This window comes from Rhinopithecus roxellana, chromosome 3 (genome assembly GCF_007565055.1).
Source record: "Rhinopithecus roxellana isolate Shanxi Qingling chromosome 3, ASM756505v1, whole genome shotgun sequence".
Lineage (NCBI taxonomy): Eukaryota > Metazoa > Chordata > Mammalia > Primates > Cercopithecidae > Rhinopithecus > Rhinopithecus roxellana.
In genome coordinates this window covers 74404622-74410380 of record NC_044551.1, presented here as the reverse complement: position 1 = coordinate 74410380, position 5759 = coordinate 74404622, and positions in this window count along the sequence as shown.

The following is a 5759-nucleotide window of genomic DNA, read 5'->3' as shown; positions in this document are numbered from 1 at the left end:
ATTGCTTTTCTTATCCCATATAATCTTCCTGGATAATCTGGCCATGCTCATAATTTCAACAACAACCTAGACAGCTCTAGCAGACACTTGATTGTTGCAGGTTAGACAAGAAAGTGGAGAATGATAACATTTGATGGCTTTTTCGAAGATTTTGCATTAGAAGGGGAGGAGAAATATGGAAAGTTACAAGAAATGTGCATTCAAGGTAGCTCCCTCCACCACCCCTTTCCCCAGGATGGCAGAGACAAACATGTTTTTAGGTTGAGAAAAAGTGAGATCAAAGACATAGGCAAGTCAAGTCTAGACAAGGCAAGCCACAGCAAGACAGGTCCACTCTCCCACTAAGATGCTTTTGTCTAGCAGACAAGTACTTCAAAGCAGCATTTGACTCTACTGACCACTTCCATCTTCTTGAAACACATTCCTCTTTGGGCTCTGGGAACAAAAGACTCCCTTTGTTTTCCTCTTGCCCAGTTCCTGCTCAGGCTTTATTGCAGGATCATCCTCCTGCGCCAGATTTCTGACAGGCTCTGTCCTCTACCCAAAGGCTTTGTCTTCAGCTCTCTTCTCTTGTAATTGACATTCTTCCTAGGTGACCTCATGGCATATAATACCATCTCTAAATGCAAATAATTAACATAGCTGAATCTCTTTTCAGGTTTCTCCCCAGAGCTCCAACATTCTGTCTCTACCATATAGTCACCTGAATATTTAACAGACATGGGGCCATTTGGGTTATAATGGGACCATAAGGTGCCATCAGAAATAAACAATATTGTTTCCTTTCAGCATCCATTCAAACCTATTCTTTGGGCCTGTTTCTTTTCTGTCTCTTGGTTTAATTCCAGGGTAAGTCCCAAGAGTTACCCATTTTTCTGGTAATTTTTAGTTAACTAAAAGTCGTAGCATAAAATGATTAATCTAAGGTTTTGGGCTGCAGAGCCAAACTGACCTTCAAAGCTCACACTCTATTCTCCACCCTATCTCCATTTACTTTTAGAGCTTTACAGCTTTTAAAAGTGAATTGTTAGCCTCTTGGCAATTTTAGAAGGGAATATCGCTCACTTTTCTTTGATAAAAGGAAATAAAGATTAACAGGCCTTAGCTACAAAAGACATTCAGAATACATGAATAAAATATTTAATCTTAGTTCATTCTCCAAATTTTATTCTTTGTTCAAAATGAAGTCTCCTCTCACTATTGTGTGCTATGCCATCCCCTGGACTCCTCACCCGGCATAGCAGGGTAAATCTGCTGCGATTATCAGAATTCCTGAAATAGAGACAAGTATTTCAAACATAACACTGTATTTTTCTTTGAGCATGCATAAAGCCCAGTGTGTGAAGTGCCTCCTAGTCCCCCCTACACTCCCACATTTGGGTTCTTGCATATATACAGATTCATAGAACAGAACACAAACTGGCTTGTTCTGCTGCAATGTACAGGGGATACCTCCTTTTGTTTTTAACCTGGCCGAACATTCAGTCTTATATAAAGTTAAATTCTTTTGCTGGAAGCTATGGGCTAGATATGTGTGATATGGGGATAGATGGCCTATACGGTACATGTTTTCATCATTTATTCCATTATTTATCCATTTTTTGTACCTTCAAATTTTCTCTCTACTTGATACTACCTCCATCAGGCATTCACATTTAAATTGGTACTTCACATCTTAAAAACTATGACAAAACCAACTCTTCCCTCATACTACCTTCCCTTTCAGCTGTCGTTGGAGTTCTCCTGTTGGTAATGGCAGACTAGTTAGAGTATCAACTCTATTGCTGAAAAAAATTTAGAAGTTGAAGTATATGTCTCTTCGAATGTATCAGAACTAGTAAGACAGTGAAGACCAATGGGGCTAAAGTCCAGCAAAAGATGAGCCCAACATTGGAGTCACTTCCATCTAAAAAAGCTGAGAAGCTGAGCAGAGCTTTCAACAGATTCATGTAGTCAAGACCTCATCAGAGAGGTGGTCCTGATATACAAGACTGAGTTAAAACCTTGAAAAATAATACTGGAAATTAGGGCAAATGGGAAAAAGACTAACTGTCGCAGGGACTGAAGGTTGACTCACAATCATTTTAGCACTGATTGCATTTAAAATGACCTTGGATTATGAATATTCTTATTTTCTCAACAGAAACAAAGTTGCAGAAATGGTAGATGATAGAAACAGACCTATAGGGGATCCAGATAAAGAAACCATTAGACATGGACTTTAACATGGTTATGATTAATAAGTTCAAGGAAATCAAGTTTGAAAATTTCAGCATAAACAGAAAACTATAAAAGAAACTATAAATGAAAATATAAGTATTGAAATTAATGACTGTGGAAATAATCTACTAAACTATAAAGTTGGAAGTATATCAGAAGAATATATGCAGAATAAAGCACAGAGAGACAAAAATAGTGTTATTTTGGCTTTCATTGTTCTATTGAGAAGTCAGCTAATGCTCTTATTACAATGAGAGCCCCCTCCTACCAAAAGAAAAAAACTGGAAAGACAACATTCAAAGTTCTGAATGAAAACAACTACCAAATCTAGACCTCTATAGCCAATAAATCAATTCTGAAAGCATTAAGGAGACATAAAGATATGTACAAGGATAACTGAAAACTAATCACCAGCAGACCTCTGACTAAATAATTTTCTACTAGAAGAAGGAATGTAATCTCAGGTTTAAACTCTGAATATGTGGTAACAGGTGAATATCAATAGGAGGTAAATATGTGGGTACATATAAAAGAATGTTGATTGTGTACAGGAATTCTAATAATATAGGATTTGTAAACTGCACAGAATTCAAATACATAACACAAATACATTACTTAGGACATGGTTAATTAGATGCTATAATGTCCATAAAATAAGTACTAATTTACATGATAAGAAGTCACAGTGGATATGGTAATCTTTTGAACAGCAATTAAAATTATAGCAAAAATTAATAACTACCAAGATACATAAAGTAATAAAACAATTTACTTAACTGAAAGGAATGGTGAGGAAAATAAACATAAAACAGAAGGGGCAAATTGAAAGCAAAACTAATAACAGATTTAAACTCATTACATCATTAATTACATTCACTGTAAATGGGCTAAATGTTATTCAGTTTCCCTATTTCTCTAGTCTCTCTCACAATCAAGCTTTTCAAAAGATGAGTCTTCAAATGCTGTTTTCAACTTTCAATTGACATTAATGGATTGGCTCTTTCTGAACTCACTATCGATAACTAAGACTGCTCTTGCCAAAGTTATCAATGACTTCCATGACACAAAACCCAATGAATGCTTTCCAGTCCTTGTCATAATATGGTCTCTCCGTAGCACTGGGAAACATTAATCACCCTCCTGCTTGAAACCTTTTATTTTTTTGTTTTGTTTTTTGCCCTTGGCTCTATGACACAGTTTTTGGAGTTTTGCTTATATCCTCTGGCCATCCTCTCAATCACCTTTTTTTTATCTCCTTTTCTGTGCACCCTTAGGACTTAAGGACTCTCTTTTAATCTCACTTTATATTCTCTCCCTTAGCAATCTTATCAATTTCTGCAGCTTTGAACACTCTATGTATTCTCTACATACCATCCTGTAACATATACTGCACATTGTGTATATAATATAGAATAGCCAGGTACCTATATAAGAATACCAATCACATTGTCAATCACAGTATTACAATAGTTCAAACTGAACTGTGGATCTTACTTCTCACTCTACACCCCTCCTATTTCAGTAAATAATACATTATCCAATCAATTACTTTTGCCAGAAACTTCCTTCTTATTTACCCTTTAACTGTGCTATAAATGGAAAGTTTGTCCCTGCCCCAACCTCCCCCAATTTCATTTGTTGAAACCTAATTGCCAAAGGGAGTACATTTGGAGGTGAGGCCTTTGGTGCTTAAGTCATAAGGGTGAAGCCATCATAAATGAGTTTATGGCCTTTATAAAAAGAAATTCCAGATACTCCCTTGACCTTTCCACCATGTGAAGACACAGTGAAAAGACAGCCATCTATGAACCAGGAAGTGGGCTCTAGCCAGACACTGGATCTGACAGTGCCTTGATCTTGGACTTCTCCGCCTTCAGAACTGTGAGAAATAAATTTCTGTTGTTTATAGACCATCTAGTTAATGGTGTTTTGTTATAGCAGCCTGAACAAACTAAGCCATGCTGCCACATTTAATCCATCACCAAATTCTATTGATTCTAGCTCTTAAGTATATCTGGACGTCTATCTACTTTGTTTATTACTCTCACTTAGGTCCCGACTGCTATCATTTCTTGCCCATACTGGTACTAGCTTTCTAAGGAGTATTTCCATTCCACTCTTGTCTCACGTCAATGGATTCTCTACATAATGGAATGATCTTTTGAAAATTCCCTTGCCTAAACCATTTTAGTGGCTTTGGATCATAGTTAGAAGAACACCCAAATGTCCCTATTATTGCCTCAAGGCTCTGTGTAGTTGGCCTCCCACCTACCTCTTTAGCCTAATCTTCTTCCTTCTCTGGCCTCCCCCTTGCACTCTGGCTTTAGCCACATTGACTTTTTCCAAGTTCCTCAAACATACCATGCTTTTTCCAGCTGAGGGATTTCACACATGTTGTTTCTTCTGCCTGGGGAGTTCTCATCGCAGTTTTCTGTCTGGCTAACTTCTCCTCAACCCTCCCCTCAGGCCTCTTACATCCTTAAAAAGGGATTCATTATATCTCTTCCTCCTCCTGATTTATACCAGACTCTTCATTTTGCTTTTCGGCCAGTTGTCAACTTACTGCTTCTCAGCTCCAAATTCACCCCTCGATATATACTCTGCAATAATAGGCAGAGTTATTTTACATAGTTCTTTATAGAAAGCATAATGCTAAGATTTCTTAGCAGAGGAGGCTAGAGGCACATTGCAAGTGGGAGGGGTGCTACTGCTCTTTCCATCTGCTGCAGGGTGGATGTGTGGACATTAAGGGTTGCTATGTCCCAGCCATGCACCCAGAATGCACTCTCTCTGAGACCTTGCACCTCTCACATGGTCTGGTAATCATCTTTCTGTGACCCTCTCAGTATAGGCATTCTATACTCCAGGTCTCCTGCCTGCCACCCCAGCAGTGATTCTCTCTGCTCATCTCCTGTCTCTCCTATGTTTTTCTCTTGCAGTCCTTCCTATACTACCACCTCCCAATGGGGCCTTTCTAACAGGAACACCTCATGCTCCAGGCCTCTTGCCACATGGACATCCTCATTATCATTGCAAACCCACGCACCAGCCACCAGCACATGGGGTGCTTGACAGAAAGTTGCCATATATATGCCATATATACATATATATACACGTGTGTGTGTATATATATGCCATATATATATACATGTGTGGATATATATATGCCATATATGTGTGTGTGTATATATATGCCATATATACACGTGTATATACATATATGTATATGTAGATCAGAGATATCTCAGGAAGGGCTTTTTTTTTCTGAGTTTCAAGAACCAGGAATCTTAAAACATGGGGTACTTGACATAAAGTTGCCATATATATGCCATATATATATGCACATATGTATATATGCCATACATATGTGTGTGTATATCTATGCCATACATATGTGTGTGTGTATCTATGCCATATATATACATGTGTATATCTATGCCATATATATTCATGTGTGTGTATACATGCCATATATATACGTGTGTGTATATATATGTATATCAGAGATATCTCTCTCAGGAAGGGCTTTTGTTGTTGTT